The sequence below is a fragment of the Ursus americanus genome, chromosome 7, assembly GCF_024610735.1.
Source record: "Ursus americanus isolate L20-20 chromosome 7, mUrsAme1.1.p, whole genome shotgun sequence".
Classification (NCBI taxonomy): domain Eukaryota; kingdom Metazoa; phylum Chordata; class Mammalia; order Carnivora; family Ursidae; genus Ursus; species Ursus americanus.
Window position 1 is genome coordinate 67,524,639 of NC_142133.1, and position 14,385 is coordinate 67,539,023.

At 42.4% G+C, this 14,385-nt stretch overlaps 1 long non-coding RNA gene across 3 annotated transcripts in view; it reads right to left on the minus strand.

The window, feature by feature from the left end:
- Window positions 1–2,976: 2,976 nt before the first annotated feature.
- The window catches only part of LOC123799958 (uncharacterized), a 53,831-nt gene continuing 42,422 nt past the window's right edge, over window positions 2,977–14,385 (minus strand). For all 3 annotated transcript variants that reach the window (XR_006781770.2, XR_015725330.1, XR_015725329.1), the window contains exons 4-5: window positions 14,098–14,207; window positions 2,977–4,040 (exon numbers count right to left, since the gene is read on the minus strand). This is a non-coding gene — a long non-coding RNA (uncharacterized LOC123799958). The remainder of the gene's footprint in view (window positions 4,041–14,097; window positions 14,208–14,385) is intronic.

Genomic DNA, 14,385 nt, shown 5'->3' on the forward strand with positions numbered 1-14,385 from the left:
GATGAGCTTTAGACTTCTCCATAGTAACATCTAACAACAACAAAAACAGTGAGGCAATCCTCAGAAAGAAAAGAGTGTGACCCAAGAATTTCATACGCAGCCTAACTATCATCATTTAAATATAAATGCAACAGAAATATTGTCAAACAAGCCAAAAGTCAGGGAATACAGTTCCTTTCTGGAAGAAAGCCCTGCAGGACAACATTTTGCCAATCAAGAGAGGATGGAGAATTTGGAGAGGTGCATTCATTGGATATGAGCAAACACAAAGGACTGGGAAGGCTGCTGCTCCCACAACTTGTTTTGAACTCTGGACAACAGTGGAGAGTGAAGCTTGTCAGAGGAATCACCAAGGTAGGAAGGCCATGGCATGGAAGATGGAGCAAACTGCCTGGACCAGGCTACCCTGGAAAAGTAGCCAGCAGGAACCACAGAGAAGGTGAATGGCAGGAAGTACCATCAGGCCACCCTTTGCTGAGACAAGCAGATCACACGACATGGACCCCAGACTTAGCTGTGAAAACCATGAGATGAAGAGCACTCAGGCACCCCCGAGATCAGCAGATACCAGACAGCACATCTGCAGCACAAAGCCAGGGGGTCCCTTCCCCCACACCAAAGGGGAGAAACCCTAGCTCCCCTCCATTTAGAAATCCAGATCCAGGGGCGCCTGGGTGGCTCAGTCGTTAAGCGGCTGCCTTCGGCTCAGGGCGCGATTGCGGCGTTATGGGATCGAGCCCCACATCAGGCTCCTGCGCTGGGAGCCTGCTTCTTCCTCTCCCACTCCCCCTGCTTGTGTTTCCTCTCTCGCTGGCAAATAAATAAAATTGTCTCTGTCAAATAAATAAATAAAATCTTAAAAAAAAAAAAAAAAGAAATCCAGATCCAGCTTAGGAACAGCAAGAGGGCACAGAGCACTTTCATCCGGGAAGAATAATCACGAATGTATATTAAGTGCTCAGTGTGCACTGACTACGGTTATAAGCTCTTTACATGTTTAATTCCTTTGATCTTCACGACGCTGAAGGGTAAACAGTATTACTCCCATTTTAGAGATGCAGAAACTGAGACACAGAGAAGTTAAGGAGCATGGTTCAGGCCACACAGCAAATAAGTGGTCTAGCTGAAACATAAATAGAGACAGTCTGGTTCCAGAGACCACGTTCAAACAATTTTGCAAATAGATTTTTTTTTCATATCTTTATTTACTTTTCTATAATAAGCTCTACACCCAACTTGGGGCTTGAATTCACAACCCCAAGATCAAGAGTCGCATGCTCTTCCAACTGAGCCAGCCAGCTGCCCTGATAAATGGATCATTTAAATCCGTCAACAAGGGTAAACCTAAATCTTTGCAAATATGGAACTGGTAAAGTAGATTACGGAACACCCTCTCAAGGAAATTTAATGTGAGTGAAGTTTGTACTATGTGCATATGTTACCTAATCAGAGACATGTGGCTTCAGTAAGTAAAGAGAAAGCTCGCTCCCAGGGACATGGGATGATAAAGGCCATCTCACCCATCTGAGTGAGGCTCTCTGGCAGAGGGAAAGTTTTACCAGAGATAATACTCTAAACAAACGCAATATCCTTCAAAGGAAAAAGAGAAAACAGACATGACAGGATGCTGAATAGGGAGGTTTGACAGATTTCACACCAAAGTGTGGTGTGAGGTCAAGGCAGATGTCAAGAACAGGTTAGACAACTGACCCACATGAAAGGCCTAACATGTTAGGAGAGGAGAGAGGGAGGATTTTGTGTGGAGGATTTCTTTGGAAGGAGCTGGGAAACCTGCTCAAAAGTGGAGGAGCTTCAGCCAGACCCCCCCCTGGAAACTGGCTTTGTGCTCCTTGCAGGGTTAGTGCTGGGGGCCATGACTGAGAACGTTAAAGGGGCCAGGTCACAGAGAAGAGGGAAATAGGGCCCTCCACCCCCTTCCCCCTGCCAAGAGCACCAGCAGATCCCCTCCTGTTGTCACTTTGTCGTGAGGTCATTTAAAATAGATCCCGCCAGTGAGGGCAGCTTGCTGGGGTGAGGGACACAGGTAAAAAGAATAGTGGCAGGGACAGGCCCCAGGAGGAGAACAGGTACAGCCAGCCAAGAGAAAGGGCACTGCTCAGGTCAAAGGGTTTGTCAGTCAAGGCCCAGGAGCAGAATGGATAAAGGGCCTAGGAAATTGCCCAGGAGAGTGTTTCAAACATGGCTAGGCCCAGAGAGGGAAGCCAGGCAGTGCTAGTAAGTGCGTGCCAGTCACCTCTCTCTTCCTATAATACCCACTCCCGGCTCCCGGCTCCCGGCAGAGCTCCTCACAGACAACAGACAATATCTAGGTGCGGGAAGGCAGTGAACAAAGAGAAGCAGTTTCCCCCTCCCACCTCTCGTGGATCACAGACTCTAGTCTCCGACAGGCCCCGCCAGAGGAAGGGAGAAGCTGTAATTACGAGGTTGAGGCTGTGTGTGTGACTTAAAGCCACCATAAGGATGCTTATTACCTGAGTGATGAGAAATGAAGGACGGGCTTGAGTCTTCACCCAGAGGGGGAGGACAGGAGGACACACAAAGAAAGTTGCTTTCACTGTTTGATGGGCCAGTTGCACAAAAAGATTAGTTAACAAGAGTAAAAGTGTGCGAATCTTTCATCATTTTTCATTCTAATTAAGAATAATTAGATCTTATCATGAATGATTATTTTTTTAAGATTTTATTTATTTATTTATTTGAGAGAGAGAGAGACAGAGCATGAGCATGCACAGGGGCGAGGAGGCAGAGGGAGAGGGAGAAGCAGGCTCCCCACTGAGCAGGGAGCCAGACGCAGCACTCGATCCCAGGACCCTGAGATCATGACGCGAGCCAAAGGCAGACGCTTAACGGACTGAGCCATCCAGGCGCCACATCATAAATCATTAGAAAGGTCTATTAATATACATCAAACGGAGGCATTGATCAAGGTATGTGCAGACATCAAGAGAAGGAATAAAAAGGCTCCACACATTGATTTATTGTTATATTGGGATGCATTCCATGAAAAGCAAAGGAAAACGTGGACACATGGCGATGGAAAAGGGCCGTATACTCTCCCATCCACCCCATTCTGTGCATATGGGCTCCTGGTATGTGAGCCCCAGCCAATCTGTGGCTGCTCTGAGTCGCGGTCTACAGTTTGGCTGCCTCATTTGCTCCTCGGCTTGATCTGCTACATGACTGGAAGATTCTTGTGCTTGGTCCTTCAGAGGCTGTGGGAAAACACCGTGGCAGAGTTCCGTTCACGCTGATGTCCCACCTGGTGTGAAAACACGTAGATGATTATCAGTCACCTTAGAATGTTCTAGTGCAGTTCATCACGTGGCTACAGCATTCACGTCGTGGCGGATCTCCTTCATAACTGGCAACTTTTTAAAAGATGAAGGAATACAGTTCTATCTTCGAAAAAAAAAAAAAAGAATAAAGAATAAAAAGGCTCCAAACATGTGTGACTTGTTTCAATTATCCACACTTGAAGAAAGTCCTATATAATGACAGAGTATGTGAGAAGTTTCATCCCGATCCACAAATTAAGATCCAAGCCAGTCAGTGCTGCTCACTTGGCTGAAGCTCATAATGGACGAGTTAATTATACCTTACGGCCATTACTGCACATGTAAGACGGGGCACTGAGTCACTCCTGCCTATTGCCACCACTCTCCTCCTAGAGTTTCTTTCTTAAACATTCTACACACTTGTTTATCCAAACAAATCAAGTAAAGTGCTTGTGCCCCCACCACTTGTAGTTCACGAGCTGTCTTCTGCGGTACTGGGGGCCAACAAACATTCCATTTCTCCACGTCATGTAAATACTAGTTTCTAATTTTCTTGTGTCTCAACTCTTCTCCATTGCATCCTGAGACATAGATATCTGTACTGCACATCACGTGTGAGCTTTGGAGCTAGAGCCCCACAACGGTGAACTGATTCTTCATTTCAGCGTGATGCAATCATCTCAGAAGGCGATGGCAGGAAGCACCCAGAAGAGACTTTTCATCTTTGCATGTGCCTGAAATGAACTGGTGGATATTCACGTGTATTAATCAGAGAGACCCAGGTCAGCTATATTACAGAACATAAAACATAAACTTTTAATTCTGATAGGTTATTCAAAGACTGTACAGTCAATTGCATAGACATGTGCAATTTTTTTTAGATTTATTTATTTCAGAGAGAGATAGAGAGAGTACATGATGGGGGGAGGGGCAGAAGGAGAGGGCGAAGGAAAGCAGACTCAGGACTCAGTCTTCAGACTGAGATCACGACCTGAGCCGAAACCAAGAGTTAGATAAGCATGACAATCTTCTAAGCCAGACCTCATTTTGGAAGTTTAGTTCTCCTGAAGGGGAACTTTGTACATGCAGTATTCTCCCAATGGTTGAAAGAGATTTAAGTATTTGTTGTGTAGGGAATGCAGTCCTTATTTCATGTTTCTATGAACATCAAGTTTCCCAACTTTCAGTTTATATACCAGACAAAGGCTAATTTCCTAATATGTCAAGAGTCCTTCCTTAATATGAAGAAGATGACCAACCCACAAGAGAAAAAGGGGCCAAAAAATAAAGTATAGATAGTTCCCAGGAGAGGACTCTAAATATATCTTACACAAATGAAAAAGATGCTGGGGCACCTGGCTGGCTCCGTTGGTAGAGCATGCGATTCTTGATTTTGGGGTTGTGAGTTCAAGCCCTATGTTGGGTGTAGAGATTGCTTAAAAAAATAAAATCTTCCAAAAAAGTAAATAAAAGAAAAAGAAAATATTCCTAGCTTCATCATCGTGAGGGAAACTAAATTTTAAATGATAATGCAGTACCATTTTCACCTACAGATTGGTAAAGATCAAAAAGTTTGACGACACATCTGAGTCGGCAAGGTTGTAGAAAGCAGGTACACGTACCTATACAACCTTCTCAGGAGAGCCGTACGGGAATATCTACCAAAATTACAAAGGACAGCATGAGTCAAGACTTGCAGAACTGTACACTCGAAATGGTAAAAACTGTGCTGTATATAAATTATACCTTAATTTTTTAATGAAAAAAGTCAATGTCAGTCTCCTCACAAGAAATCCTACATGGCCTTTAAAGAGAATGAGATTGACCGATACCAGCAATAAATTCTAAAATACATGAAGTGAAAAAAGCAAGGTGCAGAATGGTGCGCATCCCTTATATATTCCTTTCAAGCAAAGACAAGTGACATATACTTATTCACAGATATAGGTTTGTGTATGCCTATAATCTCTAAAAGTGTATACACGAGCAGTGGCTACCTCTGGGGAGGGAGTGGAAGCCAAAGGGTGGGGTGGGGGAGACTCATTTTTCACTGTATGTACCTTCATATTGCTTGGTTTTATTCTGTCTGTTTTACCATGTATATGTATTACTTTTTCAGGTATAACAAAACCTCTAAAATAAGAAAAAATACAAAGACACTTGCCCTCAACCGAAACACTTCACTTCTAGAAATTTGTTTCAAAGATACAATCGTTCATGGGCTGACTGATGTATAGGTGAGGTTTTTCACTGTAGCACTGTCTGTAAGAGCCAAAGATTGGGGGAGGGGGGATGTAAATGTCACCAATAGGACACTCGTGAAATCGCGGTATTATGAAATTATGGAATTCTAACAGGCTATGAAAAAGAATGAGGAGGCTCCTTGTGTACGGAAATGGAAGTAGAGCCAAGATATCCTAAGTGAAGGGATGCCTGGGTGGCTCAGTCAGTTAAGTGTCTGTCTTCAGCTCAGGTCATAACCTCAGGGTTCTGGGACTGAGTCTTGCATTTGGCTCCTTGTTCAGTGGGGAGCCTGCTTCTCCTTCTGCCTGCTGCTCCCCCTGCTTGTGTTCTCTCTCTCTCTGATAAATAAATAAAATCTTTAAAAAAAAAATCCTAAGTGAAAAAAGAACTCTGTGCCTTTGCAGAGTGGGACATATACCATTGTTGAGGTAAAAGGGGAAAGATGATATTTACATGCATTTGTTTAAATGTGCATAACATCGCCCAGAGAAGAAAACATCAGATGGATGGCCTCTGGGGAGGAGAACTGGGCATGGGGAGAAAAGGGAGTAGGAAAGAAAACGTTCACAAATATTTTGAGCCATGTGAAAGAATTACCTATAAACACAAACCGTAAGCATTCCTGGTATAGCGTGACCAATATAGCTGCATGATACATGACAGAGGGGCTCACTATGAAGACAACCTTCTTTTAGCACAACCAATGTGCCTTTTACCACCATAAAAAACAAAACAAAACAAAACAAAACAAAACAAAACAAAACAAAACAAAACAAACCGCAACGGAATCTGCCTTATTGTTTTGTTTGCACAGGAAAATGAACTGGGTCTGTTTCCAGGGAATGTTCCAGGTAAACGAACTGGCTGGCCCCTTATCTTGGAATCACCTTGCCAACGACAAACCATTTCTCACCCTTTGACAAGGATGTAGACACTAGGAGTGGAGAGCACACAGGTCACCGCGGGGAAGGCTAGAGGCATTGACTTAAGAATGAAGACTTTCTGAAGTGAACGGTTTCTTCACAGTGACCTCCATCTCCAGGCACAAATGTCTCTCAGCCAAGACACCATGGTCACACTGGTGGGTCAGCCTGCTGTGCCTGTTTCCCAGAACAGCTCTGCTTGAGCAAAACAAAGAGCCAGAGAAATCCAGGCCTTGCTGTGTGAGACCGCCACTTTTATGTGTACTGATAATTTATCAATATTTCTAAATATCTTCAAGATTATTTTATCCCCATAATGGGAAATAATTTAGATTCAAAAAGGAAACAAGTGTACATGCTCAGACTTGAGGAAGCTGTCCCCAGAGCACATTACCATAATAATTATTAGAGTTCATTAAGTATATCATATCAAGAATACTAATTTAAGCTCCTTAAATTACATGACAGGGGAACATTGCTGTCTGAAGAAAAGACAGTACAAATATTGGACATAATAAGTTATAAATGCACTTATTCCCTATGAAGTATTTTCCATATTAATTTTTTTTAAAGATTTGTTTTATTTATTTTAGAGAGAGAGCAGGGGACCAGGGGCACAGGGAGAGGAAGAAGGAGAGAAGCAGACTCCCCACTGAGCGTGGAGCCCATAGTGGGGCTGGACATCACAACCCTGAGATCACAACCTGAGCCGAAACCAAGAGTCTGATGCTTAACTGAGCCACCCAGGTGCCCCCCCATATCAATTTTTACCACACATTCAGTATCTGAATACTGAGATGTTTTCTTGGTCATAAGAGATTCTGAACCTATGTATCAGTTAGAACTCTTTGGGCAGCAAGCAAGAGAAAAGAGAGAAAAGAGAAAAATCTGATCCAAACATTGGCTTCAACAAAATAGGAACTTACTAGATTATGTAACTGAACAGTCCATGGATAGGAATTGGTGCTATGCTGCTATCTTGGTTTGAAGGCTGGAACGTATCACCAGGGAGCCTTTCTGTCTGTCTCCCTCTCTCTCTCTCAGCTCCATTCTGAGACTGGTTCCCACTCAAGATATCAAGATGGCTACAGCAACTCTGGGCCTCACTTTAAAGATAAAAATCTGGCAGGACAGAGAAAGAATCTCTCTCTCCCAGAAGTCCCAGCAGAAGTATTCTCACCAATTCTGAGCGAGGCTTCCATGAGTCAGTCAGCCTGGCCAGGGGAATGCAACATTTGGACTGAAGGAGGTTGCAAGCTCTGTGTCTGAGCCAGGGTGAAGCCCCAGCAGGGACAGCCACACCGGGGAGGCAGGGGTTTCCACAGATGGGAGCTAGAGTATGGTTACCAGCAGAAGGGTGGCCACATGGTGGGCAGTGAAGAGAACAGCTGTCAGTAAGCAGCTGTGGCCTGAGATAATTAGTGTGCAATGGAAATCCAATAGGAATGAGAATCTACCAAGAACAAGAAAGGGACACTCAAAGAAAGAGGATGGAAAATAGATGTTTATGTCTATCATTTGATATTAATATTTTAAATTAAAGAGTCAAAGTGTCTGGACTTGATAGGCAATTTCAAAAAGAAAGAATAATGACTGTTTCTGGACTTGATGTGGCAATTTCAAAAAGAAAGAATAATTGCTTTATTCTTCAAAACTAAAAAAAAAAAAAAACCCTTCATAAAATAAGCTTTGAGAAGAAAATTTTATCCTGAGAATTACTGCAAATATAAGATTACTCTCATCTAAAAGCATGTCAGAAATAAAAGACAGTGCTGGGAATCAGCTGCTGTCAGTTCTAGATGGAATGTCTAATTTGAAAATGATTTATTCTTTACCATGTAAGGTTCTTCTATCATATGTAAATCAGAGGTGATTCGTACAACTCATGTAGTCGGAAGATAAGCTCTAGAGTAAGAAGTTTGGGTTAGAAGCAGGGTGACTTTTAAAAACAGTTTTACAGGGGCGCCTGGGTGGCACAGCGGTTAAGCGTCTGCCTTCGGCTCAGGGCGTGATCCCGGCGTTATGGGATCGAGCCCCACGTCAGGCTCCTCCGCTATGAGCCTGCTTCTTCCTCTCCCACTCCCCCTGCTTGTGTTCCCTCTCTCGCTGGCTGTCTCTATCTCTGTCGAATAAATAAATAAAATCTTTAAAAAATAAAAAAATAAAAAAAAAATAAAAACAGTTTTACAGTCAGTTTCTATACTCATCAAGCATTTAATAGCCAGAAATTTAGTCCGAGAATTTTTCTAAGTCACTGCAGAGAATTAATAATTATCAGAGGAAGAAAAACATTTTACTAGTTTCTGTGGAGGCATTGTCCTGCCCTTGGCACAGGGCCCGGTGGATTTAGCGTGTATAATTTCTCCTGAGCTCCTCTGCAGGGGCTATTGGTAGCCTACCCAACAGCTATTCCCCACTTCTTTTTGGCTTAAAAAAATAATAAAACAAAATAAGTACATAAATAAAACAAAAGCCCTATTTCAATTGGGCAGTGATGTGCCCAGCTTCAAGGTCTAAGTAAAGCGTGCCATTCTCATTTCCCTTTTGTCCGTCCAGTGAGGGGCATGCGGTCAAGTTCTGGCCCAAGACGTCTGCTAGGAGCCTCAATGTTTCTTCCTGCTCAGGGAGACTTAACAGAAGAGAAAGAGAAACCCTGTTTGCTCTGGTCTCCTCCCTATCTGCTCAGGACTCTGCAAGCTGAGGGCGTAGTACTTAGAGCAGCTGCACCACCTGCTGGCCGGAAGGGGAAGGCCAAGAGAACAGCCAACTTGCGCCCGGAAGTCCAGCCGCTGAACACCCCAGTCACCACCTGCTTCCACGCGTTTTCTTAAATGGCACATTATGCATCATGTGGTTTGAGCACTTTTAGCTGGATATTCTGTTGCTTTCGGCCAACGTCATTCGTAAATGATACAGAACCCCCTGAAATTTCTGACTTGTGATTGCCAGACTAAATACCACCCAGCTAAATTTGGAGGTTATATATTTGCCTAACAAAGGCCAAAACAAAGGACTGACTTTCAAACAGTCGTTCTTGCAGAACTATTTCTTAACCTGTCCTATTTGTTTAAATTTGATCTGGCGTTTCCCCCTCCCTGCAAAATAATTCAAGCCAGACTTCTTTTTTACCCCCCTACCATTTCCTTTGGAACGAAAGTCACTAAAGACATGTATTGGTAAGAGGACATTCCCTCACAGAGGACACCTGTCCTCCTGTTTCAAATACGGCAGTCAGTACAATTTGCAGAGAGAAGTTCTGAGCTCATGACAAGGAAGAGCCTTCACTCAAAGCCAGAGCGAAGACACAACAGGCCGCTCCTGAGGGCGGTGACAGATGGCAGACCGCACCCGCAGAGGAGCTGAAGAATAAACAGAACGACAGGACTTTGTAAAGGAAATTTAAGTGTCAGATGGAATTAGATAAAATAATCTTCGAGGTTCCTCTCAACTCTGAGATTCAAGGATTGTCTGTTCTTCCATCTCAAATCTTAAAACTGAAATACACCCTTTTTTGTGTGACTCTGAAACAGTTTTTATTACCCTCTTCTCCCCATGAATATCTGATAAATACCCCCCCCCTTTTTTTCTCTTTCTGCTTTCTGACTGCCTCCTCCTCACCCTGAAGGTTAAGTAGCCCATACTCTCTACCCCGCCTCTGGACTAAAAGTTCTTTTACTAATGACTGAAGATTTCAGCCAAATCCAACATTTTTCTTAATCTTTAAAAAGCTAGATAATTGGTTTATTTATGCAAATGTTACAAAGAATCAACATTCATTTTTATTTTAATTTTTTTTAAAGATTTTTTATTTATTTATTCGACAGAGATAGAGACAGCCAGCGACAGAGGGAACACAAGCAGGGGGAGTGGGAGAGGAAGAAGCGGGCTCATAGCTGAAGAGCCTGATGTGGGGCTCGATCCCATAATGCCGGGATCACGCCCTGAGCCGAAGGCAGACGCTTAACCGCTGTGCCACCCAGGCGCCTCAACATTCATTTTTAGAATTCTCATTCTTGCATATATGCCTGCAATATTAGCATCTGGTGGAGTTCCTTGCTGTTATTGGCGTCCTTGTTCCTTGTTGCCCATCTCTCTCTTGGTTTTCACATATACCTTGCATGATTTTTTCCCCAGCTCTACTGAGATTTTATTGACATATAACATATAGAAGTTTAAGGTACAGTGTGATGATTTGATACATGTAAATAATGCAAAATGATTACCACAATACGGGTTAACACCTCCAACCCCTCACATGTGGGGGGGTGAGAACATTTAAGATCTACTCTCTTCACCTGCAGGAATGTATTGTTGTCCTGTTAATTATAGTCATTATGCCATCCATCAGATCCCCAGAACTTACTCATCTTAGAGCTGGAAGTCTGTCCCCTTCTTAATCTTCATACCGTCTGGATCACCGGCTGTATCTGAGGCTGTTTCCCAGCCCCTACTTGAAATTCTCTCCTTCCTTCCATGACATTCCAGACACTTTAAATTTTTTTTTCCTTTGTAGTTCTTATCAAGATATAACTGAATCATCTGGGGAAACTTTTACAAAATTACACGCATCCAAGAGCTAGTCCAAGATTCAGGGAGTCAAATATGGTGTGCCTTTGTCCAAACATCCTGTGTTTTTAGAGTATACATTTCCCCTAATCCTTCTCCCATCTCTTCTGGTTTTGTAAGAAGGGAAGAGATAGAGGATGGCCGTTAGTTAGAATACCAAGTCCTGTGAAGGATTACACAGTTAAATTTGGATTTTAAACTACTGAGGAAAAAGGCTTGGCGTGTGCTATTAAAAAGTGACCAAGGGGAACTTCTTCTCAAAAAGGAAAGAAAATTAACCATAAGGAGAAGAATGATAAATTGAGCTATGTTAAAATTAATAACTTCTATTTATCAAAAGACACCATTAAGAGAGTGGAAAGGTAAGCCACAGAATGGGGAATCATATTGTTACCACACATTATTGAAAACAGACAAGAAAGGAAAGAAGGAAAGGAAGGAGGAGGGAGGAAGGGAGGAAGGAAGAGACTGGCATCTAAAATGTATAAAGAACTCTTACAAATCAGTAAGAAAAGTATGGACAACCCAGTGGAGATTCATAAAGAATTCTAGAAATTGCCCATGAGCGAGCCAGCCTCAGACATTGACGAGCTCTTCAGCCTGGGAAGCCGTCTTACAAAAACAGTGAAATAAACTTTGCGACTCCTCACCTTGCCTTCGCCCCAGCCCGATGCTCGCCTCTATCCTGGCTCCTTGCAGAGTTATGAGCACACAGTTTAGAGGTTACAGAGGAGAACAGTGAGAAAGAGAAAAGCTGTACACACAGACTTGTATCCGCAGCAGGTGCCAGTGGGGAAAAGATTTAATTACCAAGTTGAGGCTATTTTCGCACGTATTTTAGTGATTTCACCTGGTGTATAATTCTAGATTGGTAGCTGTTTACTTCAGCACATTAAAGATATCATTCCTTAATCTTTTGGCTTTAATAACAGCTGCTGAGAATTCAGCAGTCAGTCTCACCATTGCTTCTTTGAAGGTGAACTATCCTTTTACCTCTGGCTGCTCTTAGTTTCTCATTGCCTTCGGTTTTCTTCGCTTCCCTATGCTGTGTCCGTGCTGACTTGCTTTCTACGAAGCTCCTTGCAATTTATTGGGCTTCTGTGGGTTGATGGCTAGAGCTGAAAAATTTCAGCTATCATCTCATTAAATGTCGCTTCTGTCCCACTCTCTTTTACTTCTTTTTTTAAGTTCTCCAACTGAATGTTCATTGCATTCTCTTTTTATTTTTCCATTCTTTTTTCTCTTTGTGCTTCATTCTGAAAGGTTTCATCTGATCCGTCTTTGTCAGAATTCTTTCTTAATTCTGTCTAATTTGTTCTTAAATGCATCCACTGGTTTAATTTAGGTTATTCTATTTTTTTTCACTGTTTGAGTTTCTCTTTGGTTCTTTTTCAAGTCTATGTCATTTTCTTATACGTTATAGTTTTCTGCTAAAATATTCATACTTCACTTGTATCTACTTGAACTTGGTAAGCATAATTGCTTTACAGTCTATATTTGGAATCCCTGAGGGTCTATTTCTGCAGTCTGGTTTATTTTTCGTGTTCATAGTGTTTTATCATCTTGTATACCTGGTTATTTTTTCCTATGTCTCGATGACTGCATTTTTAATTATTTCTAAAAATAATTTGAGGCCTACTATGATGTTCTCTTTCTCCAAAGAGAATTTTTTTTAAGATTTATTTCATTTTAGAGAGAGAGCATGAGCAGGAGGGGCAGAGGGAGGGAGAGAGAGAATCTCAAGCAGACTGCGCTGAGGGGGGAGCTTCATGCAGGGCTTGATCTCACAACCCTGAGATCACGACCTGAGCTGAAACCAAGACTCAGATGCTCACTGACTGTGCCACGCAGATGCCCCATCCAAAGAAAATTTTTATTGCTTCTACCAGGCACTTGAAGGTACCAACATTCCATTATTACCCTAATCTCATTTCAGGCTTGAGATTTTCCAGGCCACCCAGATGACTCGAAGACAGACTGCAGTCCATGCAAGGCTGGTTGACTTCCAATTCACTCTTATTTCCAGTGTCTGTCAGTCTCAACTCAGGGTGCAGGGCATTTACCCGTGGCAGGCCCCAGGCTCCACTTTTGTCTCCCCAGCCCTGACTGGACCGTTAAACCTCTCAGCCCCCTGCTCTGGATCACCACACGTCCTCAGGACAAAATGGCACGAATACCATGCTTGTCTTTATGGATGTTCATCTTCTCCAGGAACTTAACCTGGTAATTCCTCACTATTTGTCACTTTGCTATTTCTAGAAAGGTGATTTTATATTTTGTTCAGCATTTTAGTTGTCTTCAATGGGAGGATTTTTCTAAATGACTTATCATTTCTGGAAGTGGAAGACTAACCTTAACTTTTCATTTCCTACTTACCATCCTGTGACTTTTCGAGGAAGCACAGACATAGTGGAGACAATGAAAGTTGGGGGTTTGGTATTGCCCTCTCCATTAATTTGTTATGTGCTTTACCTAACATTTGACTCTCAATTTTGTGGAAACAAATTAAAATTAGCACACGCCCTCAAATTCTTTACGGAAATTTAAGGAAAATGTTCAAGGGAATTAAAAAATATATATATGTCACTGAGGCCTGAAAGAACTTTTGTGCTCTTCTCCAAAATGGCTTAGTCCGTGCTGATAAACATAGCTAATTGACAACCTTATAAGCTAAACCCCAAAAAATTTTGGTTACCTAATTATCCAGATTTAATCCAGGTCTTAAATAAGATTATATTTGATCCTGTTTTATATGAGTCACAGGTGACATATTTTTCTATTGGGCTTTCTTCTTGATCATGAAATGATCTATGAAAAAATAAGAATCCCCTTTTTGTCAAATATTTTTGATAAGAGATGTTTTACTCACACAGAGATGGAGCTTTCAGATCTGTATATATGTCAAAGATTTATAAATTACATTTTGGATAATTGTGGAAAGTTTAAACCATGGCTAATATAAGATGGTATTGTTGATGTGTTAACTGGTTGAGACTAGGTTATGCTGCAGAAATAACTAATCCCCAGCTTCCACTGGTGTAACCCATGGAAGTTTACATTTCACTCACGCAAAGTTGGCTGCCTGTGCTGGGGCTCTTCCCGACACCTCCCTTCCAGGCACGCCTGACATCCAGGCTGTTCCACCTTGTGGTTACACCGTCTCCAGGTTTAGCCTCTGCTGTTGTGGCGGCAGGAAAAGAGAGAAGCATCAAGAACTAAAAAAGTGCTCTTCTCTTTATTCTTTGTCCCAGAAGTGACACATGTCACTTCCACTCACAGCTCGCTTGTCATAACTCATCACATAGACCCATCTAACTGCAAGGGAACTGGGAAATATATGGGAGCACATGGATATT